General features: G+C 41.5%; 28 non-coding genes across 28 annotated transcripts; 14 read left to right on the forward strand and 14 right to left on the reverse strand.

Annotated features, from left to right (window-relative positions):
* Positions 1 to 2,223: 2,223 nt before the first annotated feature.
* Positions 2,224 to 2,296, reverse strand: TRNAM-CAU. The gene has a single exon. It is a non-coding gene; the product is annotated as a tRNA-Met (tRNA).
* Positions 2,297 to 2,403: 107 nt separating this feature from the next.
* TRNAE-UUC lies at positions 2,404 to 2,475 on the forward strand. The gene has a single exon. It is a non-coding gene; the product is annotated as a tRNA-Glu (tRNA).
* An 860-nt stretch (positions 2,476 to 3,335) lies between these two features.
* Positions 3,336 to 3,408, reverse strand: TRNAM-CAU. Its single transcript has one exon. It is a non-coding gene; the product is annotated as a tRNA-Met (tRNA).
* A 105-nt stretch (positions 3,409 to 3,513) lies between these two features.
* TRNAE-UUC lies at positions 3,514 to 3,585 on the forward strand. The gene has a single exon. It is a non-coding gene; the product is annotated as a tRNA-Glu (tRNA).
* Positions 3,586 to 4,445: 860 nt separating this feature from the next.
* On the reverse strand, positions 4,446 to 4,518 carry TRNAM-CAU. Its single transcript has one exon. It is a non-coding gene; the product is annotated as a tRNA-Met (tRNA).
* Positions 4,519 to 4,623: 105 nt separating this feature from the next.
* TRNAE-UUC lies at positions 4,624 to 4,695 on the forward strand. The gene has a single exon. It is a non-coding gene; the product is annotated as a tRNA-Glu (tRNA).
* An 860-nt stretch (positions 4,696 to 5,555) lies between these two features.
* TRNAM-CAU lies at positions 5,556 to 5,628 on the reverse strand. The gene has a single exon. It is a non-coding gene; the product is annotated as a tRNA-Met (tRNA).
* Positions 5,629 to 5,734: 106 nt separating this feature from the next.
* TRNAE-UUC lies at positions 5,735 to 5,806 on the forward strand. The gene has a single exon. It is a non-coding gene; the product is annotated as a tRNA-Glu (tRNA).
* Positions 5,807 to 6,666: 860 nt separating this feature from the next.
* TRNAM-CAU lies at positions 6,667 to 6,739 on the reverse strand. Its single transcript has one exon. It is a non-coding gene; the product is annotated as a tRNA-Met (tRNA).
* Positions 6,740 to 6,844: 105 nt separating this feature from the next.
* TRNAE-UUC lies at positions 6,845 to 6,916 on the forward strand. Its single transcript has one exon. It is a non-coding gene; the product is annotated as a tRNA-Glu (tRNA).
* Positions 6,917 to 7,776: 860 nt separating this feature from the next.
* TRNAM-CAU lies at positions 7,777 to 7,849 on the reverse strand. Its single transcript has one exon. It is a non-coding gene; the product is annotated as a tRNA-Met (tRNA).
* A 104-nt stretch (positions 7,850 to 7,953) lies between these two features.
* Positions 7,954 to 8,025, forward strand: TRNAE-UUC. Its single transcript has one exon. It is a non-coding gene; the product is annotated as a tRNA-Glu (tRNA).
* Positions 8,026 to 8,885: 860 nt separating this feature from the next.
* On the reverse strand, positions 8,886 to 8,958 carry TRNAM-CAU. The gene has a single exon. It is a non-coding gene; the product is annotated as a tRNA-Met (tRNA).
* A 104-nt stretch (positions 8,959 to 9,062) lies between these two features.
* TRNAE-UUC lies at positions 9,063 to 9,134 on the forward strand. Its single transcript has one exon. It is a non-coding gene; the product is annotated as a tRNA-Glu (tRNA).
* An 860-nt stretch (positions 9,135 to 9,994) lies between these two features.
* TRNAM-CAU lies at positions 9,995 to 10,067 on the reverse strand. The gene has a single exon. It is a non-coding gene; the product is annotated as a tRNA-Met (tRNA).
* A 104-nt stretch (positions 10,068 to 10,171) lies between these two features.
* Positions 10,172 to 10,243, forward strand: TRNAE-UUC. The gene has a single exon. It is a non-coding gene; the product is annotated as a tRNA-Glu (tRNA).
* An 860-nt stretch (positions 10,244 to 11,103) lies between these two features.
* Positions 11,104 to 11,176, reverse strand: TRNAM-CAU. The gene has a single exon. It is a non-coding gene; the product is annotated as a tRNA-Met (tRNA).
* Positions 11,177 to 11,280: 104 nt separating this feature from the next.
* Positions 11,281 to 11,352, forward strand: TRNAE-UUC. Its single transcript has one exon. It is a non-coding gene; the product is annotated as a tRNA-Glu (tRNA).
* An 860-nt stretch (positions 11,353 to 12,212) lies between these two features.
* Positions 12,213 to 12,285, reverse strand: TRNAM-CAU. Its single transcript has one exon. It is a non-coding gene; the product is annotated as a tRNA-Met (tRNA).
* Positions 12,286 to 12,389: 104 nt separating this feature from the next.
* On the forward strand, positions 12,390 to 12,461 carry TRNAE-UUC. The gene has a single exon. It is a non-coding gene; the product is annotated as a tRNA-Glu (tRNA).
* An 860-nt stretch (positions 12,462 to 13,321) lies between these two features.
* Positions 13,322 to 13,394, reverse strand: TRNAM-CAU. The gene has a single exon. It is a non-coding gene; the product is annotated as a tRNA-Met (tRNA).
* Positions 13,395 to 13,498: 104 nt separating this feature from the next.
* Positions 13,499 to 13,570, forward strand: TRNAE-UUC. The gene has a single exon. It is a non-coding gene; the product is annotated as a tRNA-Glu (tRNA).
* An 860-nt stretch (positions 13,571 to 14,430) lies between these two features.
* Positions 14,431 to 14,503, reverse strand: TRNAM-CAU. The gene has a single exon. It is a non-coding gene; the product is annotated as a tRNA-Met (tRNA).
* Positions 14,504 to 14,607: 104 nt separating this feature from the next.
* Positions 14,608 to 14,679, forward strand: TRNAE-UUC. The gene has a single exon. It is a non-coding gene; the product is annotated as a tRNA-Glu (tRNA).
* An 860-nt stretch (positions 14,680 to 15,539) lies between these two features.
* On the reverse strand, positions 15,540 to 15,612 carry TRNAM-CAU. The gene has a single exon. It is a non-coding gene; the product is annotated as a tRNA-Met (tRNA).
* Positions 15,613 to 15,716: 104 nt separating this feature from the next.
* On the forward strand, positions 15,717 to 15,788 carry TRNAE-UUC. Its single transcript has one exon. It is a non-coding gene; the product is annotated as a tRNA-Glu (tRNA).
* An 860-nt stretch (positions 15,789 to 16,648) lies between these two features.
* Positions 16,649 to 16,721, reverse strand: TRNAM-CAU. Its single transcript has one exon. It is a non-coding gene; the product is annotated as a tRNA-Met (tRNA).
* Positions 16,722 to 16,825: 104 nt separating this feature from the next.
* On the forward strand, positions 16,826 to 16,897 carry TRNAE-UUC. The gene has a single exon. It is a non-coding gene; the product is annotated as a tRNA-Glu (tRNA).
* The last annotated feature ends 438 nt before the right edge of the window (positions 16,898 to 17,335 follow it).

Below are 17,335 nucleotides of genomic sequence, written 5' to 3' on the forward strand. Positions count from 1 at the left end.
GCCTAACTGTATCTAGTATATTGAACGCCAGATAAACTAACTTGGCCTTTTTTAAATAAAAAAAATTCCCTCACTGGAATACTTTCAGTCTTTTGACTGTATGGATTACAGATGGAATGACTGTTATATGTGAGTACCGCTTTCTTTGACAGATTCTAGTATGGGTACATATATGTTTTCTCAACCCCAGCAAATTAGTTTGCTAATTCCAGATGTATGAAACGCAGGCCTAACTGTATCTAGTATATTGAACGCCAGATAAACTAACTTGGCCTTTTTTAAATAAAAAAAATTCCCTCACTGGAATACTTTCAGTCTTTTGACTGTATGGATTACAGATGGAATGACTGTTATATGTGAGTACCGCTTTCTTTGACAGATTCTAGTATGGGTACATATATGTTTTCCCAACCCCAGCACATTAGTTTGCTAATTCCAGATGTATGAAACGCAGGCCTAACTGTATCTAGTATATTGAACGCCAGATAAACTAACTTGGCCTTTTTTAAATAAAAAAAATTCCCTCACTGGAATACTTTCAGTCTTTTGACTGTATGGATTACAGATGGAATGACTGTTATATGTGAGTACCGCTTTCTTTGACAGATTCTAGTATGGGTACATATATGTTTTCCCAACCCCAGCAAATTAGTTTGCTAATTCCAGATGTATGAAACGCAGGCCTAACTGTATCTAGTATATTGAACGCCAGATAAACTAACTTGGCCTTTTTTAAATAAAAAAAATTCCCTCACTGGAATACTTTCAGTCTTTTGACTGTATGGATTACAGATGGAATGACTGTTATATGTGAGTACCGCTTTCTTTGACAGATTCTAGTATGGGTACATATATGTTTTCCCAACCCCAGTACATTAGTTTGCTAATTCCAGATGTATGAAACGCAGGCCTAACTGTATCTAGTATATTGAACGCCAGATAAACTAACTTGGCCTTTTTTAAATAAAAAAAAATTCCCTCACTGGAATACTTTATGGCTTTTCACTGTATGGATTACAGGTGGACTGGTATTAGTAGGGGTGACACAAGCACACCCAAGTCCCTGATGTAGGATTTCTATGGCACAGACCACTATTACAAGTGATTAATGGACGTTGGGAGAGATTGTGCTGCAGCACTAGTCCCAAGATAGCCGCCGCCTATCAGCCCAGTAACATGTGCCACAAAATGGTCTGCACAACCTTTAAAAAAAATAGCCTTGGACTGTGCTGCTAAATCGCTATTGGTCTGAATCCCAGGTGTAGATGTCTGACTTGTTTGGAGCTTTGGAATGCACACTGTGGCAGCTTCTGCTGCAGCACTACAAGTCGCAAAATGGCGGCCGGCGGTCAGCCCGGGTACATGTGGATGGAAAAATCACTCTGGCCACTCTAAAAATAGCCAATCCCTATCAAAAAAGCAGCTCAGCTGCAGTTGTTCAGATGAATCACAGGTGGAGGAGAGAAATTTGCTTCCAGTTATTCAATTATCCCTGCCTATTCTCGCCCTAGCATCAGCTGCGTCTAACCCTGTTCTATTCACATCGGGAGTGAGCACGTCCCGACGTGCGCACAAGCTTATAAGAGGCTGAGTCACATGCTGCACTTGGCCAATCACAGCCTTGCCAATAGTAGGCATGGCTGCGATGGCATCTTAGGGCAAGTAGTATGATGCATGTTGATTGGCTGCTTTGCAGCCTTTCAAAATGCGCCAAAATACATGCCGAACGACGAACCCGAACCCGAACTTTTACGAAAAAGTTCGGGTCCGTGTCACGAACACCCCAAAATTCGGTACGGACCCGAACTATGCTCGAACTGTTCGCTCAACACTACTCATGAGTCCTCTGTTTCCTATACAGTCCAGATTTGACTTCTGGTATGGGAATAAGCCTTTTTAACACTTGCACCTACACGGAAAGGCCGACACCACGGCGCAGAGTTAAGCGGTATAGATTGAAGTTGCACATTGCGGCCAAAAATGCTGAACTTGACGACTTTTAGCAATTTTTTCCTTTCTTTTGCAGAAGATCCCATTTTCAATCCATACCTCAAATCATTCCCAACTCTCCCTATTAACTCCAAAAGTTTAAATAGTCAAGCAGCCTTCGTCCTGTCAATGCTTTTGGATCTCTTTATTTTTTAAAGCAGAACATGTCAGTAGCGAAGGAGAAAGTATCATGGCTTTTAGGTCAAGAGAGGAACATAAACCTGGCTAGAAAAATGCCCCGTGTGAGGATCGAACTCACGACCTTCAGATTATGAGACTGACGCGCTACCTGCTGCGCTAACGAGGCAAATGCTGCACACCATGTTTTGTATGTGCAAGAATGATTTTTCAAAATTGGATTTTTTTTTTCTTGTTTTTTTTTTATGTTTGCAATAGAAAGTTTAGTGCCATGTTTCCCATATGGTCTAGCGGTTAGGATTCCTGGTTTTCACCCAGGCGGCCCGGGTTCGACTCCCGGTATGGGAATGCTTGGTTTTTAAATTTGCACCGACATCGAATGGATGCAGAGTTAAGGCATACACATTGAGGTCTCCCATTGCGGCTCAAATTTCTGTCCGCTTATAGCTTTTCATTCCTTCCTTTTGCGCATGATCCCATTTTTACATCATACCTCAAATCATTCCCAACTATGCCTTCTAACTACAAAATTTAAGCTAGTCAACAACCCCTCATCCCAGTTGACTAGAAAAGGACCCAGCGTGAGGATTAATCTCACTCAATTCAGATCCGATAACCTGCTGCACTAATGTCTTGCTAGAAAAGGACCCCGTATGAGGGTCAGTCTCACTAGATTCCGAAACCGATGTGCCACTTAAAGCAATAATGAAGAAACTTGGAAGCGGTTTCCTCTGAATGTAATAATGATTGCCTAAAGCAGAAAACTTTTTTTTTTGTGTTGCAACTGAAGCACTAGAGCAATTAACATGTAGTCTAGTGCTCATGAGTCCTCTGTTTCCTATACAGTCCAGATTTGACTTCTGGTATGGGAATAAGCCTTTTTAACACTTGCACCTACACGGAAAGGCCGACACCACGGCGCAGAGTTAAGCGGTATAGATTGAAGTTGCACATTGCGGCCAAAAATGCTGAACTTGACGACTTTTAGCAATTTTTTCCTTTCTTTTGCAGAAGATCCCATTTTCAATCCATACCTCAAATCATTCCCAACTCTCCCTATTAACTCCAAAAGTTTAAATAGTCAAGCAGCCTTCGTCCTGTCAATGCTTTTGGATCTCTTTATTTTTTAAAGCAGAACATGTCAGTAGCGAAAGAGAAAGTATCATGGCTTTTAGGTCAAGAGAGGAACATAAACCTGGCTAGAAAAATGCCCCGTGTGAGGATCGAACTCACGACCTTCAGATTATGAGACTGACGCGCTACCTGCTGCGCTAACGAGGCAAATGCTGCACACCCTGTTTTGTATGTGCAAGAATGATTTTTCAAAATTGGATTTTTTTTTTCTTGTTTTTTTTATGTTTGCAATAGAAAGTTTTGTGCCATGTTTCCCATATGGTCTAGCGGTTAGGATTCCTGGTTTTCACCCAGGTGGCCCGGGTTCGACTCCCGGTATGGGAATGCTTGGTTTTTAAATTTGCACCGACATCGAATGGATGCAGAGTTAAGGCATACACGTTGAGGTCTCCCATTGCGGCTCAAATTTCTGTCCGCTTATAGCTTTTCATTCCTTCCTTTTGCGCATGATCCCATTTTTACATCATACCTCAAATCATTCCCAACTATGCCTTCTAACTACAAAATTTAAGCTAGTCAACAACCCCTCATCCCAGTTGACTAGAAAAGGACCCAGCGTGAGGATTAATCTCACTCAATTCAGATCCGATAACCTGCTGCACTAATGTCTTGCTAGAAAAGGACCCCGTATGAGGGTCAGTCTCACTAGATTCCGAAACCGATGTGCCACTTAAAGCAATAATGAAGAAACTTGGAAGCGGTTTCCTCTGAATGTAATAATGATTGCCTAAAGCAGAAAACTTTTTTTTTTGTGTTGCAACTGAAGCACTAGAGCAATTAACATGTAGTCTAGTGCTCATGAGTCCTCTGTTTCCTATACAGTCCAGATTTGACTTCTGGTATGGGAATAAGCCTTTTTAACACTTGCACCTACACGGAAAGGCCGACACCACGGCGCAGAGTTAAGCGGTATAGATTGAAGTTGCACATTGCGGCCAAAAATGCTGAACTTGACGACTTTTAGCAATTTTTTCCTTTCTTTTGCAGAAGATCCCATTTTCAATCCATACCTCAAATCATTCCCAACTCTCCCTATTAACTCCAAAAGTTTAAATAGTCAAGCAGCCTTCGTCCTGTCAATGCTTTTGGATCTCTTTATTTTTTAAAGCAGAACATGTCAGTAGCGAAAGAGAAAGTATCATGGCTTTTAGGTCAAGAGAGGAACATAAACCTGGCTAGAAAAATGCCCCGTGTGAGGATCGAACTCACGACCTTCAGATTATGAGACTGACGCGCTACCTGCTGCGCTAACGAGGCAAATGCTGCACACCCTGTTTTGTATGTGCAAGAATGATTTTTCAAAATTGGATTTTTTTTTCTTGTTTTTTTTTATGTTTGCAATAGAAAGTTTTGTGCCATGTTTCCCATATGGTCTAGCGGTTAGGATTCCTGGTTTTCACCCAGGCGGCCCGGGTTCGACTCCCGGTATGGGAATGCTTGGTTTTTAAATTTGCACCGACATCGAATGGATGCAGAGTTAAGGCATACACATTGAGGTCTCCCATTGCGGCTCAAATTTCTGTCCGCTTATAGCTTTTCATTCCTTCCTTTTGCGCATGATCCCATTTTTACATCATACCTCAAATCATTCCCAACTATGCCTTCTAACTACAAAATTTAAGCTAGTCAACAACCCCTCATCCCAGTTGACTAGAAAAGGACCCAGCGTGAGGATTAATCTCACTCAATTCAGATCCGATAACCTGCTGCACTAATGTCTTGCTAGAAAAGAACCCCGTATGAGGGTCAGTCTCACTAGATTCCGAAACCGATGTGCCACTTAAAGCAATAATGAAGAAACTTGGAAGCGGTTTCCTCTGAATGTAATAATGATTGCCTAAAGCAGAAAACTTTTTTTTTTGTGTTGCAACTGAAGCACTAGAGCAATTAACATGTAGTCTAGTGCTCATGAGTCCTCTGTTTCCTATACAGTCCAGATTTGACTTCTGTTATGGGAATAAGCCTTTTTAACACTTGCACCTACACGGAAAGGCCGACACCACGGCGCAGAGTGAAGCGGTATAGATTGAAGTTGCACATTGCGGCCAAAAATGCTGAACTTGACGACTTTTAGCAATTTTTTCCTTTATTTTGCAGAAGATCCCATTTTCAATCCATACCTCAAATCATTCCCAACTCTCCCTATTAACTCCAAAAGTTTAAATAGTCAAGCAACCTTCGTCCTGTCAATGCTTTTGGATCTCTTTATTTTTTAAAGCAGAACATGTCAGTAGCGAAAGAGAAAGTATCATGGCTTTTAGGTCAAGAGAGGAACATAAACCTGGCTAGAAAAATGCCCCGTGTGAGGATCGAACTCACGACCTTCAGATTATGAGACTGACGCGCTACCTGCTGCGCTAACGAGGCAAATGCTGCACACCCTGTTTTGTATGTGCAAGAATGATTTTTCAAAATTGGATTTTTTTTTTCTTGTTTTTTTTTATGTTTGCAATAGAAAGTTTTGTGCCATGTTTCCCATATGGTCTAGCGGTTAGGATTCCTGGTTTTCACCCAGGCGGCCCGGGTTCGACTCCCGGTATGGGAATGCTTGGTTTTTAAATTTGCACCGACATCGAATGGATGCAGAGTTAAGGCATACACGTTGAGGTCTCCCATTGCGGCTCAAATTTCTGTCCGCTTATAGCTTTTCATTCCTTCCTTTTGCGCATGATCCCATTTTTACATCATACCTCAAATCATTCCCAACTATGCCTTCTAACTACAAAATTTAAGCTAGTCAACAACCCCTCATCCCAGTTGACTAGAAAAGGACCCAGCGTGAGGATTAATCTCACTCAATTCAGATCCGATAACCTGCTGCACTAATGTCTTGCTAGAAAAGAACCCCGTATGAGGGTCAGTCTCACTAGATTCCGAAACCGATGTGCCACTTAAAGCAATAATGAAGAAACTTGGAAGCGGTTTCCTCTGAATGTAATAATGATTGCCTAAAGCAGAAAACTTTTTTTTTTGTGTTGCAACTGAAGCACTAGAGCAATTAACATGTAGTCTAGTGCTCATGAGTCCTCTGTTTCCTATACAGTCCAGATTTGACTTCTGGTATGGGAATAAGCCTTTTTAACACTTGCACCTACACGGAAAGGCCGACACCACGGCGCAGAGTTAAGCGGTATAGATTGAAGTTGCACATTGCGGACAAAAATGCTGAACTTGACGACTTTTAGCAATTTTTTCCTTTCTTTTGCAGAAGATCCCATTTTCAATCCATACCTCAAATCATTCCCAACTCTCCCTATTAACTCCAAAAGTTTAAATAGTCAAGCAGCCTTCGTCCTGTCAATGCTTTTGGATCTCTTTATTTTTTAAAGCAGAACATGTCAGTAGCGAAAGAGAAAGTATCATGGCTTTTAGGTCAAGAGAGGAACATAAACCTGGCTAGAAAAATGCCCCGTGTGAGGATCGAACTCACGACCTTCAGATTATGAGACTGACGCGCTACCTGCTGCGCTAACAAGGCAAATGCTGCACACCCTGTTTTGTATGTGCAAGAATGATTTTTCAAAATTGGATTTTTTTTTCTTGTTTTTTTTTATGTTTGCAATAGAAAGTTTTGTGCCATGTTTCCCATATGGTCTAGCGGTTAGGATTCCTGGTTTTCACCCAGGCGGCCCGGGTTCGACTCCCGGTATGGGAATGCTTTGTTTTTAAATTTGCACCGACATCGAATGGATGCAGAGTTAAGGCATACACGTTGAGGTCTCCCATTGCGGCTCAAATTTCTGTCCGCTTATAGCTTTTCATTCCTTCCTTTTGCGCATGATCCCATTTTTACATCATACCTCAAATCATTCCCAACTATGCCTTCTAACTACAAAATTTAAGCTAGTCAACAACCCCTCATCCCAGTTGACTAGAAAAGGACCCAGCGTGAGGATTAATCTCACTCAATTCAGATCCGATAACCTGCTGCACTAATGTCTTGCTAGAAAAGAACCCCGTATGAGGGTCAGTCTCACTAGATTCCGAAACCGATGTGCCACTTAAAGCAATAATGAAGAAACTTGGAAGCGGTTTCCTCTGAATGTAATAATGATTGCCTAAAGCAGAAAACTTTTTTTTTTGTGTTGCAACTGAAGCACTAGAGCAATTAACATGTAGTCTAGTGCTCATGAGTCCTCTGTTTCCTATACAGTCCAGATTTGACTTCTGGTATGGGAATAAGCCTTTTTAACACTTGCACCTACACGGAAAGGCCGACACCACGGCGCAGAGTTAAGCGGTATAGATTGAAGTTGCACATTGCGGCCAAAAATGCTGAACTTGACGACTTTTAGCAATTTTTTCCTTTCTTTTGCAGAAGATCCCATTTTCAATCCATACCTCAAATCATTCCCAACTCTCCCTATTAACTCCAAAAGTTTAAATAGTCAAGCAGCCTTTGTCCTGTCAATGCTTTTGGATCTCTTTATTTTTTAAAGCAGAACATGTCAGTAGCGAAAGAGAAAGTATCATGGCTTTTAGGTCAAGAGAGGAACATAAACCTGGCTAGAAAAATGCCCCGTGTGAGGATCGAACTCACGACCTTCAGATTATGAGACTGACGCGCTACCTGCTGCGCTAACGAGGCAAATGCTGCACACCCTGTTTTGTATGTGCAAGAATGATTTTTCAAAATTGGATTTTTTTTTCTTGTTTTTTTTATGTTTGCAATAGAAAGTTTTGTGCCATGTTTCCCATATGGTCTAGCGGTTAGGATTCCTGGTTTTCACCCAGGCGGCCCGGGTTCGACTCCCGGTATGGGAATGCTTGGTTTTTAAATTTGCACCGACATCGAATGGATGCAGAGTTAAGGCATACACGTTGAGGTCTCCCATTGCGGCTCAAATTTCTGTCCGCTTATAGCTTTTCATTCCTTCCTTTTGCGCATGATCCCATTTTTACATCATACCTCAAATCATTCCCAACTATGCCTTCTAACTACAAAATTTAAGCTAGTCAACAACCCCTCATCCCAGTTGACTAGAAAAGGACCCAGCGTGAGGATTAATCTCACTCAATTCAGATCCGATAACCTGCTGCACTAATGTCTTGCTAGAAAAGGACCCCGTATGAGGGTCAGTCTCACTAGATTCCGAAACCGATGTGCCACTTAAAGCAATAATGAAGAAACTTGGAAGCGGTTTCCTCTGAATGTAATAATGATTGCCTAAAGCAGAAAACTTTTTTTTTTGTGTTGCAACTGAAGCACTAGAGCAATTAACATGTAGTCTAGTGCTCATGAGTCCTCTGTTTCCTATACAGTCCAGATTTGACTTCTGTTATGGGAATAAGCCTTTTTAACACTTGCACCTACACGGAAAGGCCGACACCACGGCGCAGAGTTAAGCGGTATAGATTGAAGTTGCACATTGCGGCCAAAAATGCTGAACTTGACGACTTTTAGCAATTTTTTCCTTTATTTTGCAGAAGATCCCATTTTCAATCCATACCTCAAATCATTCCCAACTCTCCCTATTAACTCCAAAAGTTTAAATAGTCAAGCAACCTTCGTCCTGTCAATGCTTTTGGATCTCTTTATTTTTTAAAGCAGAACATGTCAGTAGCGAAAGAGAAAGTATCATGGCTTTTAGGTCAAGAGAGGAACATAAACCTGGCTAGAAAAATGCCCCGTGTGAGGATCGAACTCACGACCTTCAGATTATGAGACTGACGCGCTACCTGCTGCGCTAACGAGGCAAATGCTGCACACCCTGTTTTGTATGTGCAAGAATGATTTTTCAAAATTGGATTTTTTTTTCTTGTTTTTTTTATGTTTGCAATAGAAAGTTTTGTGCCATGTTTCCCATATGGTCTAGCGGTTAGGATTCCTGGTTTTCACCCAGGCGGCCCGGGTTCGACTCCCGGTATGGGAATGCTTTGTTTTTAAATTTGCACCGACATCGAATGGATGCAGAGTTAAGGCATACACGTTGAAGTCTCCCATTGCGGCTCAAATTTCTGTCCGCTTATAGCTTTTCATTCCTTCCTTTTGCGCATGATCCCATTTTTACATCATACCTCAAATCATTTCCAACTATGCCTTCTAACTACAAAATTTAAGCTAGTCAACAACCCCTCATCCCAGTTGACTAGAAAAGGACCCAGCGTGAGGATTAATCTCACTCAATTCAGATCCGATAACCTGCTGCACTAATGTCTTGCTAGAAAAGAACCCCGTATGAGGGTCAGTCTCACTAGATTCCGAAACCGATGTGCCACTTAAAGCAATAATGAAGAAACTTGGAAGCGGTTTCCTCTGAATGTAATAATGATTGCCTAAAGCAGAAAACTTTTTTTTTTGTGTTGCAACTGAAGCACTAGAGCAATTAACATGTAGTCTAGTGCTCATGAGTTCTCTGTTTCCTATACAGTCCAGATTTGACTTCTGGTATGGGAATAAGCCTTTTTAACACTTGCACCTACACGGAAAGGCCGACACCACGGCGCAGAGTTAAGCGGTATAGATTGAAGTTGCACATTGCGGACAAAAATGCTGAACTTGACGACTTTTAGCAATTTTTTCCTTTCTTTTGCAGAAGATCCCATTTTCAATCCATACCTCAAATCATTCCCAACTCTCCCTATTAACTCCAAAAGTTTAAATAGTCAAGCAGCCTTCGTCCTGTCAATGCTTTTGGATCTCTTTATTTTTTAAAGCAGAACATGTCAGTAGCGAAAGAGAAAGTATCATGGCTTTTAGGTCAAGAGAGGAACATAAACCTGGCTAGAAAAATGCCCCGTGTGAGGATCGAACTCACGACCTTCAGATTATGAGACTGACGCGCTACCTGCTGCGCTAACGAGGCAAATGCTGCACATCCTGTTTTGTATGTGCAAGAATGATTTTTCAAAATTGGATTTTTTTTTCTTGTTTTTTTTATGTTTGCAATAGAAAGTTTTCTGACTGTTTTCCCATATGGTCTAGCGGTTAGGATTCCTGGTTTTCACCCAGGTGGCCCGGGTTCGACTCCCGGTATGGGAATGCTTGGTTTTTAAATTTGCACCGACATCGAATGGATGCAGAGTTAAGGCATACACGTTGATGTCTCCCATTGCGGCTCAAATTTCTGTCCGCTTATAGCTTTTCATTCCTTCCTTTTGCGCATGATCCCATTTTTACATCATACCTCAAATCATTTCCAACTATGCCTTCTAACTACAAAATTTAAGCTAGTCAACAACCCCTCATCCCAGTTGACTAGAAAAGGACCCAGCGTGAGGATTAATCTCACTCAATTCAGATCCGATAACCTGCTGCACTAATGTCTTGCTAGAAAAGGACCCCGTATGAGGGTCAGTCTCACTAGATTCCGAAACCGATGTGCCACTTAAAGCAATAATGAAGAAACTTGGAAGCGGTTTCCTCTGAATGTAATAATGATTGCCTAAAGCAGAAAACTTTTTTTTTTGTGTTGCAACTGAAGCACTAGAGCAATTAACATGTAGTCTAGTGCTCATGAGTCCTCTGTTTCCTATACAGTCCAGATTTGACTTCTGTTATGGGAATAAGCCTTTTTAACACTTGCACCTACACGGAAAGGCCGACACCACGGCGCAGAGTTAAGCGGTATAGATTGAAGTTGCACATTGCGGCCAAAAATGCTGAACTTGACGACTTTTAGCAATTTTTTCCTTTCTTTTGCAGAAGATCCCATTTTCAATCCATACCTCAAATCATTCCCAACTCTCCCTATTAACTCCAAAAGTTTAAATAGTCAAGCAGCCTTCGTCCTGTCAATGCTTTTGGATCTCTTTATTTTTTAAAGCAGAACATGTCAGTAGCGAAAGAGAAAGTATCATGGCTTTTAGGTCAAGAGAGGAACATAAACCTGGCTAGAAAAATGCCCCGTGTGAGGATCGAACTCACGACCTTCAGATTATGAGACTGACGCGCTACCTGCTGCGCTAACGAGGCAAATGCTGCACACCCTGTTTTGTATGTGCAAGAATGATTTTTCAAAATTGGATTTTTTTTTCTTGTTTTTTTTATGTTTGCAATAGAAAGTTTTGTGCCATGTTTCCCATATGGTCTAGCGGTTAGGATTCCTGGTTTTCACCCAGGCGGCCCGGGTTCGACTCCCGGTATGGGAATGCTTTGTTTTTAAATTTGCACCGACATCGAATGGATGCAGAGTTAAGGCATACACGTTGAGGTCTCCCATTGCGGCTCAAATTTCTGTCCGCTTATAGCTTTTCATTCCTTCCTTTTGCGCATGATCCCATTTTTACATCATACCTCAAATCATTCCCAACTATGCCTTCTAACTACAAAATTTAAGCTAGTCAACAACCCCTCATCCCAGTTGACTAGAAAAGGACCCAGCGTGAGGATTAATCTCACTCAATTCAGATCCGATAACCTGCTGCACTAATGTCTTGCTAGAAAAGGACCCCGTATGAGGGTCAGTCTCACTAGATTCCGAAACCGATGTGCCACTTAAAGCAATAATGAAGAAACTTGGAAGCGGTTTCCTCTGAATGTAATAATGATTGCCTAAAGCAGAAAACTTTTTTTTTTGTGTTGCAACTGAAGCACTAGAGCAATTAACATGTAGTCTAGTGCTCATGAGTCCTCTGTTTCCTATACAGTCCAGATTTGACTTCTGGTATGGGAATAAGCCTTTTTAACACTTGCACCTACACGGAAAGGCCGACACCACGGCGCAGAGTTAAGCGGTATAGATTGAAGTTGCACATTGCGGACAAAAATGCTGAACTTGACGACTTTTAGCAATTTTTTCCTTTCTTTTGCAGAAGATCCCATTTTCAATCCATACCTCAAATCATTCCCAACTCTCCCTATTAACTCCAAAAGTTTAAATAGTCAAGCAGCCTTCGTCCTGTCAATGCTTTTGGATCTCTTTATTTTTTAAAGCAGAACATGTCAGTAGCGAAAGAGAAAGTATCATGGCTTTTAGGTCAAGAGAGGAACATAAACCTGGCTAGAAAAATGCCCCGTGTGAGGATCGAACTCACGACCTTCAGATTATGAGACTGACGCGCTACCTGCTGCGCTAACGAGGCAAATGCTGCACACCCTGTTTTGTATGTGCAAGAATGATTTTTCAAAATTGGATTTTTTTTTCTTGTTTTTTTTATGTTTGCAATAGAAAGTTTTGTGCCATGTTTCCCATATGGTCTAGCGGTTAGGATTCCTTGTTTTCACCCAGGTGGCCCGGGTTCGACTCCCGGTATGGGAATGCTTGGTTTTTAAATTTGCACCGACATCGAATGGATGCAGAGTTAAGGCATACACGTTGAGGTCTCCCATTGCGGCTCAAATTTCTGTCCGCTTATAGCTTTTCATTCCTTCCTTTTGCGCATGATCCCATTTTTACATCATACCTCAAATCATTTCCAACTATGCCTTCTAACTACAAAATTTAAGCTAGTCAACAACCCCTCATCCCAGTTGACTAGAAAAGGACCCAGCGTGAGAATTAATCTCACTCAATTCAGATCCGATAACCTGCTGCACTAATGTCTTGCTAGAAAAGGACCCCGTATGAGGGTCAGTCTCACTAGATTCCGAAACCGATGTGCCACTTAAAGCAATAATGAAGAAACTTGGAAGCGGTTTCCTCTGAATGTAATAATGATTGCCTAAAGCAGAAAACTTTTTTTTTTGTGTTGCAACTGAAGCACTAGAGCAATTAACATGTAGTCTAGTGCTCATGAGTCCTCTGTTTCCTATACAGTCCAGATTTGACTTCTGTTATGGGAATAAGCCTTTTTAACACTTGCACCTACACGGAAAGGCCGACACCACGGCGCAGAGTTAAGCGGTATAGATTGAAGTTGCACATTGCGGCCAAAAATGCTGAACTTGACGACTTTTAGCAATTTTTTCCTTTCTTTTGCAGAAGATCCCATTTTCAATCCATACCTCAAATCATTCCCAACTCTCCCTATTAACTCCAAAAGTTTAAATAGTCAAGCAGCCTTCGTCCTGTCAATGCTTTTGGATCTCTTTATTTTTTAAAGCAGAACATGTCAGTAGCGAAAGAGAAAGTATCATGGCTTTTAGGTCAAGAGAGGAACATAAACCTGGCTAGAAAAATGCCCCGTGTGAGGATCGAACTCACGACCTTCAGATTATGAGACTGACGCGCTACCTGCTGCGCTAACGAGGCAAATGCTGCACACCCTGTTTTGTATGTGCAAGAATGATTTTTCAAAATTGGATTTTTTTTTCTTGTTTTTTTTATGTTTGCAATAGAAAGTTTTGTGCCATGTTTCCCATATGGTCTAGCGGTTAGGATTCCTGGTTTTCACCCAGGTGGCCCGGGTTCGACTCCCGGTATGGGAATGCTTGGTTTTTAAATTTGCACCGACATCGAATGGATGCAGAGTTAAGGCATACACGTTGAGGTCTCCCATTGCGGCTCAAATTTCTGTCCGCTTATAGCTTTTCATTCCTTCCTTTTGCGCATGATCCCATTTTTACATCATACCTCAAATCATTCCCAACTATGCCTTCTAACTACAAAATTTAAGCTAGTCAACAACCCCTCATCCCAGTTGACTAGAAAAGGACCCAGCGTGAGAATTAATCTCACTCAATTCAGATCCGATAACCTGCTGCACTAATGTCTTGCTAGAAAAGGACCCCGTATGAGGGTCAGTCTCACTAGATTCCGAAACCGATGTGCCACTTAAAGCAATAATGAAGAAACTTGGAAGCGGTTTCCTCTGAATGTAATAATGATTGCCTAAAGCAGAAAACTTTTTTTTTTGTGTTGCAACTGAAGCACTAGAGCAATTAACATGTAGTCTAGTGCTCATGAGTCCTCTGTTTCCTATACAGTCCAGATTTGACTTCTGGTATGGGAATAAGCCTTTTTAACACTTGCACCTACACGGAAAGGCCGACACCACGGCGCAGAGTTAAGCGGTATAGATTGAAGTTGCACATTGCGGCCAAAAATGCTGAACTTGACGACTTTTAGCAATTTTTTCCTTTCTTTTGCAGAAGATCCCATTTTCAATCCATACCTCAAATCATTCCCAACTCTCCCTATTAACTCCAAAAGTTTAAATAGTCAAGCAGCCTTCGTCCTGTCAATGCTTTTGGATCTCTTTATTTTTTAAAGCAGAACATGTCAGTAGCGAAAGAGAAAGTATCATGGCTTTTAGGTCAAGAGATGAACATAAACCTGGCTAGAAAAATGCCCCGTGTGAGGATCGAACTCACGACCTTCAGATTATGAGACTGACGCGCTACCTGCTGCGCTAACGAGGCAAATGCTGCACACCATGTTTTGTATGTGCAAGAATGATTTTTCAAAATTGGATTTTTTTTTCTTGTTTTTTTTATGTTTGCAATAGAAAGTTTTGTGCCATGTTTCCCATATGGTCTAGCGGTTAGGATTCCTGGTTTTCACCCAGGCGGCCCGGGTTCGACTCCCGGTATGGGAATGCTTTGTTTTTAAATTTGCACCGACATCGAATGGATGCAGAGTTAAGGCATACACGTTGAGGTCTCCCATTGCGGCTCAAATTTCTGTCCGCTTATAGCTTTTCATTCCTTCCTTTTGCGCATGATCCCATTTTTACATCATACCTCAAATCATTCCCAACTATGCCTTCTAACTACAAAATTTAAGCTAGTCAACAACCCCTCATCCCAGTTGACTAGAAAAGGACCCAGCGTGAGGATTAATCTCACTCAATTCAGATCCGATAACCTGCTGCACTAATGTCTTGCTAGAAAAGAACCCCGTATGAGGGTCAGTCTCACTAGATTCCGAAACCGATGTGCCACTTAAAGCAATAATGAAGAAACTTGGAAGCGGTTTCCTCTGAATGTAATAATGATTGCCTAAAGCAGAAAACTTTTTTTTTTGTGTTGCAACTGAAGCACTAGAGCAATTAACATGTAGTCTAGTGCTCATGAGTCCTCTGTTTCCTATACAGTCCAGATTTGACTTCTGGTATGGGAATAAGCCTTTTTAACACTTGCACCTACACGGAAAGGCCGACACCACGGCGCAGAGTTAAGCGGTATAGATTGAAGTTGCACATTGCGGACAAAAATGCTGAACTTGACGACTTTTAGCAATTTTTTCCTTTCTTTTGCAGAAGATCCCATTTTCAATCCATACCTCAAATCATTCCCAACTCTCCCTATTAACTCCAAAAGTTTAAATAGTCAAGCAGCCTTCGTCCTGTCAATGCTTTTGGATCTCTTTATTTTTTAAAGCAGAACATGTCAGTAGCGAAAGAGAAAGTATCATGGCTTTTAGGTCAAGAGAGGAACATAAACCTGGCTAGAAAAATGCCCCGTGTGAGGATCGAACTCACGACCTTCAGATTATGAGACTGACGCGCTACCTGCTGCGCTAACGAGGCAAATGCTGCACACCCTGTTTTGTATGTGCAAGAATGATTTTTCAAAATTGGATTTTTTTTTCTTGTTTTTTTTATGTTTGCAATAGAAAGTTTTGTGCCATGTTTCCCATATGGTCTAGCGGTTAGGATTCCTGGTTTTCACCCAGGTGGCCCGGGTTCGACTCCCGGTATGGGAATGCTTTGTTTTTAAATTTGCACCGACATCGAATGGATGCAGAGTTAAGGCATACACGTTGAGGTCTCCCATTGCGGCTCAAATTTCTGTCCGCTTATAGCTTTTCATTCCTTCCTTTTGCGCATGATCCCATTTTTACATCATACCTCAAATCATTTCCAACTATGCCTTCTAACTACAAAATTTAAGCTAGTCAACAACCCCTCATCCCAGTTGACTAGAAAAGGACCCAGCGTGAGGATTAATCTCACTCAATTCAGATCCGATAACCTGCTGCACTAATGTCTTGCTAGAAAAGAACCCCGTATGAGGGTCAGTCTCACTAGATTCCGAAACCGATGTGCCACTTAAAGCAATAATGAAGAAACTTGGAAGCGGTTTCCTCTGAATGTAATAATGATTGCCTAAAGCAGAAAACTTTTTTTTTTGTGTTGCAACTGAAGCACTAGAGCAATTAACATGTAGTCTAGTGCTCATGAGTCCTCTGTTTCCTATACAGTCCAGATTTGACTTCTGGTATGGGAATAAGCCTTTTTAACACTTGCACCTACACGGAAAGGCCGACACCACGGCGCAGAGTTAAGCGGTATAGATTGAAGTTGCACATTGCGGCCAAAAATGCTGAACTTGACGACTTTTAGCAATTTTTTCCTTTATTTTGCAGAAGATCCCATTTTCAATCCATACCTCAAATCATTCCCAACTCTCCCTATTAACTCCAAAAGTTTAAATAGTCAAGCAGCCTTCGTCCTGTCAATGCTTTTGGATCTCTTTATTTTTTAAAGCAGAACATGTCAGTAGCGAAAGAGAAAGTATCATGGCTTTTAGGTCAAGAGAGGAACATAAACCTGGCTAGAAAAATGCCCCGTGTGAGGATCGAACTCACGACCTTCAGATTATGAGACTGACGCGCTACCTGCTGCGCTAACGAGGCAAATGCTGCACACCCTGTTTTGTATGTGCAAGAATGATTTTTCAAAATTGGATTTTTTTTTCTTGTTTTTTTTATGTTTGCAATAGAAAGTTTTGTGCCATGTTTCCCATATGGTCTAGCGGTTAGGATTCCTGGTTTTCACCCAGGTGGCCCGGGTTCGACTCCCGGTATGGGAATGCTTGGTTTTTAAATTTGCACCGACATCGAATGGATGCAGAGTTAAGGCATACACGTTGAAGTCTCCCATTGCGGCTCAAATTTCTGTCCGCTTATAGCTTTTCATTCCTTCCTTTTGCGCATGATCCCATTTTTACATCATACCTCAAATCATTTCCAACTATGCCTTCTAACTACAAAATTTAAGCTAGTCAACAACCCCTCATCCCAGTTGACTAGAAAAGGACCCAGCGTGAGGATTAATCTCACTCAATTCAGATCCGATAACCTGCTGCACTAATGTCTTGCTAGAAAAGGACCCCGTATGAGGGTCAGTCTCACTAGATTCCGAAACCGATGTGCCACTTAAAGCAATAATGAAGAAACTTGGAAGCGGTTTCCTCTGAATGTAATAATGATTGCCTAAAGCAGAAAACTTTTTTTTTTGTGTTGCAACT

Source organism: Bufo bufo, unplaced genomic scaffold, assembly GCF_905171765.1.
Source record: "Bufo bufo unplaced genomic scaffold, aBufBuf1.1, whole genome shotgun sequence".
Classification (NCBI taxonomy): domain Eukaryota; kingdom Metazoa; phylum Chordata; class Amphibia; order Anura; family Bufonidae; genus Bufo; species Bufo bufo.